At 33.5% G+C, this 15034-nt stretch overlaps 1 protein-coding gene across 1 annotated transcript in view; it reads right to left on the bottom strand.

Moving 5' to 3' along the window:
* Positions 1-15034, bottom strand: part of LOC127414575 (protein-lysine 6-oxidase-like) — a 134796-nt gene that overhangs the window by 11488 nt on the left and 108274 nt on the right. The window lies entirely within an intron of this gene.

The raw sequence follows: 15034 nt of genomic DNA, 5'->3' as shown, positions 1-15034 counted from the left end.
ATCAGTGACACTGCATCACAGAAAAAAAAAAAAAAAAAAAATACATTTTAAATAAAACCTCAGTGCATAACGAACGCATAATTTTTAAACGGGTACATTTTTTTTATGTTCGATATTCGTTGAATATTTGCAAATAGTTGTTAAGGGACCGTCTGAAAAGTGCACACACTGCACTAAAACAACGCTGACTTCTAAGCGTTCATCCAATAGAGCGCAACAGTGCCCTCCCACTTTTTTAGTTGTGTCGGTTTCTGAAGTATTTCCAGCATTCATTTCTTCCATAGACTTTTAATAAAATCCTTCATAAAAGAGTTGTGAGCCATGAACCAAACCAACCAGCTCCAAGGAGAATCACAACATTATGAACTTTGTTTTGAGGCAAAAAATTGTTTGAAAATCAGACATAAAGACAATGATACAAGACTGTGTACTTACCGTCTTTCATGAGGGTACAAACTACAATCCCATGATGCATTGCGAATGATGTCATTGAATGAAAACAATGGTAATATATAAAACTATTGATGTTAGGTTGTTGATTAAGTATAGAAACAATATATTTAACGTTTATTGCAAAATGTTCCAATCATTCCCAATGCATCATGGGAGCGTGCGGTCTCTCCGAGGCACGTTTTGCAGACTTCATTGGCCGCGGTTCTCTGATTGGTGGAACTTTCTCTGGTGTACCATGGGTAATGTAGTTGTTTACCATGAATTGAACTTGGTCAAAGGCGTGTTTGAGGGTTTCGTCTCGCGACTGCTCCAAAGGGAAATCCCCCTCAGGGAATTCCCTGAGAAGGGGAGGGGCTGCAGCCTCTCCCCCTCTCTCGTCATCATGACGTGGAGCTGTCAAGGACGGCCCCGGCTCCGCCTCCCCTGCCAGAGCATCGCACATCACACATCTCCCTATTTTCACACAGGACCCATCCGCGCAAATTCCCTTTAATAAAACTCTAAAATCAGGCCAATCAGTCCCCAAAATCAGCGGATGGGTGAGGCGGGAATTAACCGCAGCCTCCACTCTATGCTTTTTCCCCCAGAATTTAATTGTCAGGGTCACCACCGGATACTTGTGAATATCCCCGTGTACACACTTCACCTTCACCTTTTTGGATGTGACCAATGCCTCGGGTTGAACCAGGCGTTGGTGGATAGTGGTTTGATTACACCCGGTATCCACCAACGCTTGGTGAGTACCCCCCTTGACACTTACCGGTATCCGGTACGCTCCGGCCCGCTCGGGGGCAGCCTGTGGGAGGTCAGAGACCCGCACCACCGTCCCCAGCTCCATCAGAGGGCACTGATCTCGGAAGTGGCTCAGGTCTCCGCACCTCCAGCAGGCCGGCCCAGGCGCTACGCCCGCACTTGCGTCGGTGGGCACCCCCCTCTGAAGGGGAGAGCGGCGGGGCATTGGAGTAGGGGAAGGTGTCGCCTCCCACACCCGGGGAACTGGTCTCAGGGGCTGAGTTCCTCCTCGTCTGCGTGGGGCAGGAACGGGACCTGGAGAGAGAGCAGACGAGAGAGAGAGAGGGGAGGGGGAAGAAACAGAGGGAGGAGAGAAAAGGTAGGAGGGATCTTCCCTCCTCGGGATCGCCGCCATGTGGTCCTCCGCAAGTCGGATAGCTTCCTCCAACGACGCCGGGCGGTGGCACTGGACCCACTCCGCCGTTCCTTTTGGCAGTCGAACTATGAACTGTTCCAGTACCACCTGGTCGATAATTCCCTGGACGTCGCGATCCCCCGCTAGCAGCCATCTTCGGCAGGCGTCACGGAGCCGCTGGGCAAAGGCAAACGGGCGGTCAGAGCTTTCCAACTTCAAGCTCCGGAAGAGTTGACGACTTTCCTCCGGAGTGCGACCAACCCATTGCAAGATGGCTTTTTTTAGATCTCCGTAGGCCAGGAGGCTCGACGCTGGCAGTTGTTGAGCCGCGAGCTGGGCTTCCCCGGACAATAGTGGGATCAGTCGGGATGCTCATTGGCCGAGCAGCCAGCCCCAGATCTCGGCGTTCCGCTCAAACAAATCCAGGAAAGCCTCGGGGTCGTCCGCCGCCCCCATTTTCTGTAATGCTGGCGGGGGTAACGGCGTGGGTGTGTCCGGGGTCGCGGCTGAGGATGCCCCCTGGCTGAGGAGGCTCCGGATCGCCTGCCGGTCCTCGGCTTGAGCATGCATGAGCTCGACAAACCGGCGGTCTTGTCGGAGCTCAAGCAGCGTTTGTTGGTGGTTCCGATGTAGGCTGGCGAGGGCTTGGAGGATCTCCGCCAACTGGGAGGACTCTACGGGACGACCTCCATCCATCTTCGACCCAAACTTCAATCCCAGGTTTCGGCACCAGTGTAAAAGAGGACGCAAGAAGCAGTTTTCCTTTTTCAGGTGACACTTTATTTCCCCTCTTCCTCGACACCACTTTACAGTTACCTTTATACACTCTTTAAACACTAACACACACACTGTTTCTACAAATAACTTTCACTACTCGGGAATCGTTGCTCTGGCTCGGCTCTGTCATATCCAGTCTCCTATTGAGCGTTGTGTCGCTCTCTTATGCCGCTCTCCCCGTGCTCACTGAAATTAGAGACAGGTGTTAGACAATTTAGCTCAGGTGTAAGCGCCCTTACCGCTTTCTCTCTCCGGGGAGATGCTTGACCACGCCCCCGCTGCCACAAAAGGTTTATAAGTTATTGTTAAAAATCAATTTGTCTATGGAAGAAATGAATGGGATTTTTACTTCTGGAACCAGACTGTTGCGCTCTATTGTCCTTCCCACTTCCCACATCACAGTAAATACTCCAAACAAATTACATTTTAATAAAACATCAATGCATAACGAACGTATAATTTTTAAATGGGTAAAATTAGTTTTAAGTTCGATATTCATTAAATATTTGCAAATAGATCGTAAGGGACCGTCTGAAAAGTGCACACACTGCACTAGAACAACGCTAGTTTCTAAACGTTCATCAAAATGACTTGCATGTTCTAACTTAACAAAACTTTCATCATAATTTTTACTCAATTTTGAATATTTGGTTGTCTTCAGAAATAGCATTATGTTAGAAAATATTAAAATAGCATATTTTTGTTTTATACTTGTACAGAGGACATGGAAGGTAAAATGCAGTTGTTGCCCCTAAGTACCACTAAATAAATACATTGCATCAGTACGCAAGTATATCATGAACCAGTTAGTGAATGAATTATTTGCTGCGTAAATGTCCCTGTCGTTGTGCTTCCCCATTCTTGTAATTAATGGAAAAAGAAAACGGAGCTGTGTTTACAGAGTTAAATGTCATATTTGTTTTCCGCTCTGCAGTAGAGTCACCTTGCTCACTCTATAAGAGCCTGAAATGAATATGTGGAATTCTGGTTTGGCTGCTGGACATCCAGATTTAGATGTTGTTGTGGTGGGAAGTTTCTGCTGTCTTCAACAACACTTCAAACAGAAGGAAAACAGTTACTGTGACACAAGTCGAGATGCAAAAATGAGATTAACACAAATGTCTAAATGTCTATGAGTAGCACAAATCTGCGGTGCATATGCAGCTAACAGCGCTGTCTGTATTGCAGGTGTGAACGTGCTGTCCAGCTGTTTGTTTAATTGAGTTTTTAAAGGGTGTTGTATGGACACATGAGCATGTCTGTGGGTGACCTTTCTTCATTAAAATCAAATAAAAACCTCTTGATACGCCACATGTGTCTCCAGTGCTTTGACTCCTCCGGACCATTAAACGCAGCAGGAGAACGGGTATAACCACATCAGCACACACGTGATGTATTTTGCATACATTAGCACAAATGCTTCTGTACTCGCACATGTGGCATCATTCAAAGAGGATATGTAATAACTGGGTTATTCCATGTCAAACTGACAACATTCCCCAGTTGACATTTTTGATTTTAATACTTTTTCTGAAGAAAGATAAATAGAAATGATGATGAAAGCAAGAACATGAAATGTCATGGATCAATGTTTACGGATTAAGACCATTTTTCTCCTATGATTTTGGGCATCGTTTGATTTATGGTCTTTGACACCCGGACACTTTCCGGGCAGAAAATGAATGAAACAGTAAAGTTTCATCACTTTGACACAACACACACACTTAGTGTAATGCTACATTTCAGAGATTTGCAAATGTACATTTCTGAAATCCAAAAACTAGAACCAAAAGAGCCAAAAACTTGAAAATCAAAATTGTGACATTATTGTTTTTTTGTCTGAATACACAAAGGTACATTTCTAGTTTCAACATTATTTGTACTTCAGATTTACTTTTGCTGGACAGCCATATGACGCACATTTGGTTTTCGACCATTGAAAATGGGTCAAATTGACCATTTTTTGGATGTAGCCACATTGAGAGCCCCATATCTTTGTGATTTAACTATATAGGGCCTTATAAATTAAGATACAAAAAGCAAAGTTTGTTCTGAACCAGAATCTAAAAGGATATTAAGATATCTTTAATACTTCTGGAGTTATAGGCCCTCCAACGTTGGAAAAACAACACAAAATTTATTTTGTATTTTTTCATTTTTGGACTAAGGTGCAAACAAGGGGTGCTGAAGTCAGCTGATTTAGTTATAGATCTACCAATCTCTGTGTATAAATAAAATAGTGACACTGACACCATTCTATGGTTATTTTATTGACCTGTAGTTTTGCTCCAAAATCACAGACGAAAATTATCATTTCAAAATAATGGATTACTCAGTAAATATTGATCCATGGACTTTTATATTTTGGTTTTCATCCTCATTTATGTTTATGTTTAACCAGTCTTTTTTTTTTTTTTTTTTTTATGTTTTTATCAAAAGCTAAATTTTAAGCAGGGGGCGTCTGGTTGATTTGACATGAAATGCCCCAATTTCATTCGTTATAAATGAAATAAATTTGCTCTCTAATAATGCAGTCTATAAACACATCCATCTGACAGCAGTGACCTCTGATTAGACAGTAATGTGATATTTTATCTACACTTTTCGGAGAGCACACTCATTCATGACACATTTGAAACTGAATTCAGCAGGGGCGTAGCAGTCATGTTAGAAGTGGGGGGCTCACACAGACCCAACACTTACAGTGCAGTATTAATATATTACAGTATATATTAATATATAAGTATGATATAATATATTATTTACTTTTAATATTTGGAGTATTTTAAAGATTCAAGTATTGCAAATTAAGTGCAAAATGTAACAAAATTAGCTGCAAAAATAAAGGGCATCTTGTGGAGCACGTGCTTCTGTTTCACACATGACAAAAGACCAGCTGGTCCTGAATAAAGTATTATGATAATTGCGCATGTGCACATTTGTATTTTACTCTGTGCTTGTGCTTTGTGGGATTTAAATATATCCAAGTGGCTCGAGTGTTTTGACTACGTTCACCAAAATTCGTTCAGATCCATTTAATGATTCAGTGACCATTTCTGATGATGCCAGAAGGTGACAAATGAGTGTCTTGTGTGAAATGAGTTAGTCACTGAATCATTATTTTTATCCTTTAAAATGTGCATGTTTAGCAGAGGCTTTAAACATTATAAGAACAAAGAAAATCTATCATTTCCCTACAGTTTATGAGCTGCTGAGCATGACTTTTATCAAAAGACAACAATAATACTCTTATATTATTATGAGTTTTAATAACGTCTGTATGTTTTCATGTATAGAAAGCGTGTCTAGATATCTATTGACTTCAGTAAAATGTATAAGTGTTCTAAGAGTACATCAGATCTTTTATCCTGTAGTTTATCGACTGCACACCAACATAGTTAAAAAACAGGAGCTGATATTAAAAATAGCTTTATAGATTTAACACACTATATAAACTATAACCTCACAAACATAATGTAAAAAGCATAATGCATTGATATAAACTCCACTTATAATGTGTGTTTAAAAGAAGGATTGCAGTGCATTTCACGTAATGCTGCCAATCAAGAACGATATGTCGAGAAATAACTCTCATTTGTGTGTTCCTCGTCTGTAGATTATTCATTTAGATCAACAACAATGCCAATAATAAACATGGATAAATGAGCATTGTTGAAAGCATCTTTGTAGAAATGAACGGAGCCGTGTTGATTAGACTGTCTGATGGTCTATTACGTAAGGGTTGTTTCGCTCATGAAACTCACCTGTGATTGGCTGGATGGTCACTCAATCAGCCCAAAGTAACAAAACGCAAAGAATACTGTATACAAATCCACCATTTGGACTTGGTATGGGTTTAGCTTGGAAAAGTGCGGGGTACCAAAATCACCTTTTTTAAAGAGCTGCTACGCAATGACACTTTTGTACAGGATGCAAATGTATGCAGTTTCCAGACTTTAACAGAATATGGTTAAATTGTTGCTGAAAAGTAATTGAAAAGCCTATAATGTGCACACTGTTTTAACACTTCTCCTTCTGTTTTCTTTTCCTACACACATTCAGAAGATTCTTCCACCACTAAATGTTAGTGTGAATCTTCGCCGGTTGTCATTACTCTCTCGTTTGTCATCAGCTATTGTTGTGTGGAAAAGTCTGTCAAAATAGCCGTCTTACTTCTGACTCTGTTTCTACACTGACAAAACAATTTAAACCTAAAAATGTGCTTTGTGTTGCAACATCTAAATAAAGTGGTTTTATTCAAGTCGAAAATATTATTTAACATCATTTAACCTGAATACTATGTCAGTGTTTTAGTGCCACTTAAATACAATTTTGAGAATAAAGTCATAATATTTTGAGAATAAAAGTCATAATATTTTGAGAATAAAAGTCAATATTTTGAGAATAAAGTCATAATATTTTGAGAATAAAGTCATAATATTTTGAGAATAAAAGTCATAATATTTTGAGAATAAAAGTCAATATTTTGAGAATAAAGTCATAATATTTTGAGAATAAAAGTCATAATATTTTGAGAATAAAGTCATAATATTTTGAGAATAAAAGTCATAATATTTTGAGAATAAAAGTCAATATTTTGAGAATAAAGTCATAATATTTTGAGAATAAAAGTCATAATATTTTGAGAATAAAAGTCATAATATTTTGAGAATAAAAGTCATAATATTTTGAGAATAAAGTCATAATATATTGAGAATAAATATTTTGAGAATAAAGTCATAATATTTTGAGAATAAAGTCATAATATTTTGAGAATAAAGTCATATATATTGAGAATAAAAGTCATAATATATTGAGAATAAAAGTCATAATATATTGAGAATAAAAGTCATAATATTTTGAGAATAAAATCATAATATTTTGAGAATAAAGTCATATATTTTGAGAATAAAAGTCATAATATATTGAGAATAAAAGTCATAATATATTGAGAATAAAGTCATAATATTTTGAGAATAAAAGTCATAATATTTTGAGAAAAAAGTCATAATATATTGAGAATAAAAGTCATAATATATTGAGAATAAAGTCATAATATTTTGAGAATAAAAGTCATAATATTTTGAGAATAAAAGTCACTAATATTTTGAGAATAAAAGTCATAATATTTTGAGAATAAAGTCATAATATTTTGAGAATAAAAGTCATAATATTTTGAGAATAAAAGTCATAATATATTGAGAATAAAAGTCATAATATTTTGAGAATAAAGTCATAATATATTGAGAATAAAAGTCATAATATTTTGAGAATAAAGTCATAATATTTTGAGAATAAAAGTCATAATATATTTGAGAATAAAGTCATAATATTTTGAGAATAAAAGTCATAATATTTTGAGAATAAAGTCATAATATTTTGAGAATAAAGTCATAATATTTTGAGAATAAAAGTCATAATATATTGAGAATAAAAGTCATAATATTTTGAGAATAAAGTCATAATATTTTGAGAATAAAAGTCATAATATTTTGAGAATAAAAGTCATAATATTTTGAGAATAAAGTCATATATTTTGAGAATAAAAGTCATAATATATTGAGAATAAAAGTCATAATATATTGAGAATAAAAGTCATAATATTTTGAGAATAAAGTCATAATATTTTGAGAATAAAGTCATATATTTTGAGAATAAAAGTCATAATATATTGAGAATAAAAGTCATAATATATTGAGAATAAAGTCATAATATTTTGAGAATAAAGTCATAATATTTTGAGAATAAAGTCATAATATTTTGAGAATAAAAGTCATAATATTTTGAGAATAAAGTCATAATATTTTGAGAATAAAAGTCATAATATTTTGAGAATAAAGTCATAATATATTGAGAATAAAAGTCATAATATATTGAGAATAAAGTCATAATATTTTGAGAATAAAGTCATATATTTTGAGAATAAAAGTCATAATATATTGAGAATAAAAGTCATAATATATTGAGAATAAAGTCATAATATTTTGAGAATAAAGTCATAATATTTTGAGAATAAAGTCATAATATTTTGAGAATAAAAGTCATAATATTTTGAGAATAAAGTCATAATATTTTGAGAATAAAAGTCATAATATTTTGAGAATAAAGTCATAATATATTGAGAATAAAAGTCATAATATTTTGAGAATAAAGTCATAATATATTGAGAATAAATATTTTGAGAATAAAGTCATAATATTTTGAGAATAAAGTCATAATATTTTGAGAATAAAGTCATATATTTTGAGAATAAAAGTCATAATATATTGAGAATAAAAGTCATAATATATTGAGAATAAAAGTCATAATATTTTGAGAATAAAGTCATAATATTTTGAGAATAAAGTCATATATTTTGAGAATAAAAGTCATAATATATTGAGAATAAAAGTCATAATATATTGAGAATAAAGTCATAATATTTTGAGAATAAAAGTCATAATATTTTGAGAATAAAGTCATAATATTTTGAGAATAAAAGTCATAATATTTTGAGAATAAAAGTCAATATTTTGAGAATAAAGTCATAATATTTTGAGAATAAAAGTCATAATATTTTGAGAATAAAAGTCATAATATTTTGAGAATAAAAGTCAATATTTTGAGAATAAAGTCATAATATTTTGAGAATAAAAGTCATAATATTTTGAGAATAAAGTCATAATATTTTGAGAATAAAAGTCATAATATTTTGAGAATAAAGTCATAATATTTTGAGAATAAAAGTCATAATATTTTGAGAATAAAAGTCATAATATATTGAGAATAAAGTCATAATATTTTGAGAATAAAAGTCATAATATTTTGAGAATAAAGTCATAATATTTTGAGAATAAAGTCATAATATTTTGAGAATAAAGTCATATATTTTGAGAATAAAGTCATATATTTTGAGAATAAAAGTCATAATATATTGAGAATAAAAGTCATAATATTTTGAGAATAAAAGTCATAATATTTTGAGAATAAAGTCATATATTTTGAGAATAAAAGTCATAATATATTGAGAATAAAAGTCATAATATATTGAGAATAAAGTCATAATATTTTGAGAATAAAAGTCATAATATTTTGAGAATAAAGTCATAATATTTTGAGAATAAAAGTCATAATATTTTGAGAATAAAGTCATATATTTTGAGAATAAAAGTCATAATATATTGAGAATAAAAGTCATAATATTTTGAGAATAAAAGTCATAATATTTTGAGAATAAAGTCATATATTTTGAGAATAAAAGTCATAATATATTGAGAATAAAAGTCATAATATATTGAGAATAAAGTCATAATATTTTGAGAATAAAAGTCATAATATTTTGAGAATAAAAGTCATAATATATTGAGAATAAAAGTCATAATATATTGAGAATAAAGTCATATATTTTGAGAATAAAAGTCATAATATATTGAGAATAAAAGTCATAATATATTGAGAATAAAGTCATAATATTTTGAGAATAAAAGTCATAATATTTTGAGAATAAAGTCATAATATTTTGAGAATAAAAGTCATAATATTTTGAGAATAAAGTCATAATATATTGAGAATAAAAGTCATAATATTTTGAGAATAAAAGTCATAATATTTTGAGAATAAAGTCATAATATATTGAGAATAAAAGTCATAATATTTTGAGAATAAAAGTCATAATATTTTGAGAATAAAGTCATATATTTTGAGAATAAAAGTCATAATATATTGAGAATAAAAGTCATAATATATTGAGAATAAAGTCATAATATTTTGAGAATAAAAGTCATAATATATTGAGAATAAAGTCATAATATTTTGAGAATAATAGTCATAATATTTTGAGAATAAAGTCATAATATTTTGAGAATAAAAGTCATAATATTTTGAGAATAAAGTCATAATATTTTGAGAATAAAAGTCATAATATTTTGAGAATAAAGTCATAATATTTTGCGAATAAAAGTCATAATATTTTGAGAATAAAGTCATAATATTTTGAGAATAAAAGTCATAATATATTGAGAATAAAAGTCATAATATATTGAGAATAAAAGTCATAATATTTTGAGAATAAAGTCATATATTTTGAGAATAAAGTCATAATATTTTGAGAATAAAAGTCATAATAAAAGTCATAATATATTGAGAATAAAGTCATAATATTTTGAGAATAAAAGTCATAATATATTGAGAATAAAGTCATAATATTTTGAGAATAAAAGTCATAATATTTTGAGAATAAAGTCATAATATTTTGAGAATAAAAGTCATAATATTTTGAGAATAAAGTCATAATATTTTGAGAATAAAAGTCATATATTTTGAGAATAAAGTCATAATATTTTGAGAATAAATATTTTGAGAATAAAAGTCATAATATTTTGAGAATAAAGTCATAATATTTTGAGAATAAAAGTCATAATATTTTGAGAATAAAGTCATAATATATTGAGAATAAATATTTTGAGAATAGTCATAATATTTTGAGAATAAAGTCATAATATTTTGAGAATAAAAGTCATAATATTTTGAGAATAAAGTCATAATATTTTGAGAATAAAAGTCATAATATATTGAGAATAAAGTCATAATATTTTGAGAATAAAAGTCATAATATTTTGAGAATAAAGTCATAATATTTTGAGAATAAAGTCATATATTTTGAGAATAAAAGTCATAATATTTTGAGAATAAAGTCATAATATTTTGAGAATAAAGTCATAATATTTTGAGAATAAAGTCATATATTTTGAGAATAAAGTCATAATATTTTGAGAATAAAGTCATAATATTTTGAGAATAAAGTCATATATTTTGAGAATAAAAGTCATAATATTTTGAGAATAAAGTCATAATATTTTGAGAATAAAGTCATATATTTTGAGAATAAAAGTCATAATATATTGAGAATAAAAGTCATAATATTTTGAGAATACATCGTGAGGAAAGTAACATCAAAGTGATGTGGTGGACATCAGCAAAGTGGAGCGTCTTGAGTATTTAAATGAAGTCGTTTAAATATTTAAAGTATTTATATTAAAGTATTTTGATAAAGTCATTCATTTCAGCGTAAACAGGCCACCATTCTATGTAAATTCATTGTAGACTGCACTTCATTCACAAAAATTGCCTGGCTTGCGCTATTACCGCAAGTAAAACAATTTAAAAAATAGTAAAAGTGAATTTTATTTAAAAGAGATTTTTGTGAACATTTTCAACCTATCATATCAGCAGTAATTGATCAAACACTGATCAAATGATGGAGAAGAGTGTTATATCTTGGCAAACATCCAGATGCGCTGTGTAGTCAAGAACACTATTTCGGCATGTTTAAGAGATGATTTAGGTGTCTGGATCACAGTGGACATGTACAGTCCAGACAGGGTCAAATTCGGTGGTCTGTGGCGTGCTAATAAATTGCGTATTTACCGGGCACAATTCTTTCATAGTGAATGTGATAGTTATAGTATGGTTAGAGAGCAAAAACCAATAAAAAATAAATACAAAATATATTATTTTATTCTCGTAACTTTGACTTTATTCTCAAAATATTACGACTTTATTCTAAAAATCGTAGATTTTTTTTCCCTTTTTTTTTTACGTGGCACCTAAACACCGTCGTAGTATATATTAGGTTACACCAACAAAATTAAATTAAGGTTTGGATCAGATAAAAATAACTGTAAGGTAATGACTGCAGAGTAATTACTTTTACAGTGAGCAGTGAGCAGTGTTGAGTAACTTACTCAAAGAAAGTAATCCACTACAAATGACTAATTACTTCTGTAAAATTGTAATCAGATTACTTATTAATTCACCAAAAAGTAATCACATTACTAATTTTGTTACTTTTAAACTCTTCACAGTAACATTTTTGTTTTTTTCTGCTCAACGACTTAATAATGTCGATATTTGTTCAGAGTCACACGCAAGTCTCAAGGGCGTCGCACACTGGACGAGAAGCACTACGCTGCGTCACGGCTAGGACACGGCACAGGTATCAAACATGGGGCGATGCGGTTCACGTGGCAGACAGTACACAAAAGTTACCAAGGTTTTTCCCTTCTTCAGGAAGGAACAAGGCTAGAGTATATAATATACAGTATGTCCATTGATAATGATTTGGGTCAAATTTATGTAAAATATGCAACTTGCACTTCATGGCGCGGCAGACATTTGTGCAGCCTCCGGAGTTGTTGGAGGGTGCCACTGACGAGCGATGGCGGCGGTGTGCATACATTCATAGAAAACAATTGTTTCGTATTTTAGAACACACCATGTCGTCCACTAGATGTGTCTGGTGTGTGACCCCCTTTACACTCATTACATATTAACATAATTCACGTTTTAAATGTATTATACACAATATTATTGTAGAAATACTCTATGCGTAACCCAGTGGTTCTCAAAGTGTGGTGTGCGGTCGTATTGTGCCGTTCCCAAATCATGTTCACATCCACACATTAAAATTACCACGGTGACGAATCAACTTCTTTTCCTCCACCTTTTTCTCCTTATATGGTGTCAGGTGCGCTCACTGCACTGCACTTATGTAAACAAAGACACTGTCATGTGCCAGACTCAAATACTGTAGGTGAATTAACTCTTTAACTCTAATCTGTTTCACACAACACTATCGTATGGCTTCAGTAGAATTAAAATACAGTGCAGGAGTGAAATGGGCGACTTTTAATGGTGCTTTTATGAGCTTGACAGTCACAGTCACAATCATCTCATGTCTCATTTTTGTGTTTCACAGATGATAAAAGTCGTACGGTTTGGAACGATGAGGGTGGATAAATTATGGCAAATTTGATTTTTTAGTTTGCTATTATATATTAACATTGTTCCTGCAAGCAACCTAGTTAAAATGTTTTACTTGTGTAACACACAGAAACAATGTAGGTTTCGTAACAAAAAATGCAGATTATATTGAAATTATGAAGCAAAACTGAATCATTCATTTGTCATTGTTTGTTTTTTAAATAAAACTTTTTCGTGACATAAAGGTGAAAGAAGAACATTTTTTCGATCAGATTATGGGGGGGGGGGGGGGCAAAGGTTTTTTTATAGTTTAAAAGTGGTGCTTGACCAGAAGAAAACTGAACCACTGGTGTAAACCAAGTAATTAGCTTAAAAAAAAGTAGAGGTAGACTGATATATTAGTTTTACCGATTAATCGGTGCCGATAGTCAGAGGTGCAAAAAACATATATGCAAGGTATGCAACGCATAGGGGTGCCATGTGGGCCCCCCCCCCCCCATAATGGACAACACTCCAACCCCCCCTCGACAGATATACGGGGTGCAAAATTTAGCTTTGCATACACACTCAGAAATGGGTAGCTGCGCCCCTGCCGATAGTTACTTTTTGGAACTATCGGTTATTGGCAAAAATATAGGCCGATCGTCTCTTTCTTTCTCTCTCTTTTTCTTTATTCCTCATCAATGGTCATCTAGTGAAATGTATACATATAAACTCTTCATCTAGTGAATATACAGGCAATAAAAAGCATCATTTGGTAAACACTTACATACAGAGCATTGTAAGGCAGCCAAGTGTCTGACATTTCAAAATAAGAGTCCCCTGTGTATTTCAGACTTGTTTAAAGTTGAAAGTCCCCCGTAATGCACCAAATCTTAATATTTCCAGGGGGCCTGGGTAACTCAGTGGTAAAGACGCTGGCTATCACTCCTGGAGTTCACTAGTTCGCTAGTTCGAATCCCAGGGCGTGCTGAGTGACTCCAGCCAGGTCTCCTAAGCAACCAAATTGGCCTGGTTGCTAGGGAGGGTAGAGTCACATGGGGTAACCTCCTCGTGGTTGCTATAATGTGGTTCTCGCTCTCAGTTGGGTGTGTGGTGAGTTGTGCGTGGATGCCGCGGAGAATAGCGTGAAGCCTCCACATGTGCTACGTCTCCGTGGTAACGCGATCAACAAGCCACGTGATAAGATGCGTGGATTGACGGTCTCAGACGCGGAGTCAACTGAGATTCCTCCTCCACCACCCGGATTCAGGCGAGTCACTACGCCACCATGAGGACTTAGAGCACATTGGGAATTGGGCATTCCAAACTGGGTGAAAAGAAAAAAAGTATTGCATTAAATCCTAATTTTTCCAAGTTATTATTGGGATTTTGGTTGTACAATAAATGCTTTTGGGATTTTATTCAATTTGGACTCTTGTAGCCTCAGTGTCTGTGCCTTTCAAAACAAGGAAAGACTGAGAATGTTTAATTTTTTTATCATTCTATTAATTGATTTTAAAAACTATCATCCGATTAATCGGTTATCGGCCTATTCCACCGCCTTAGTTATCGGTATCGGCAAAATCCACTATCGGTCAACCTCTACTTAAAAGTAATCGGATTACATTTTTAAATGTAATGTATTACACTACTTTTGAACTAAAATGTAATTAGATTACTGTAACTGATAACTTTCTCAGCACTGACAGTGAGTGACAGATAACAGCAAAAACAGCATCTGATAATGTGAAACTCTACTGTAACTGCACTCATGTAAATGAATCTTTTAGAGGGATATTTCATGCTCTACACTGAAATATATTTTATACGCTCTACTAATCTCTCTTGAAAATGAGAACATAAGCACACAAGAGCTTCACACACACACAACATGTGGCACAACACAACACGTGCAGTTCAACACGCTCGACTCTT

Source organism: Myxocyprinus asiaticus, chromosome 24 (genome assembly GCF_019703515.2).
Source record: "Myxocyprinus asiaticus isolate MX2 ecotype Aquarium Trade chromosome 24, UBuf_Myxa_2, whole genome shotgun sequence".
NCBI lineage: Eukaryota > Metazoa > Chordata > Actinopteri > Cypriniformes > Catostomidae > Myxocyprinus > Myxocyprinus asiaticus.
This window is presented reverse-complemented; position numbering and strand designations above follow the sequence as displayed.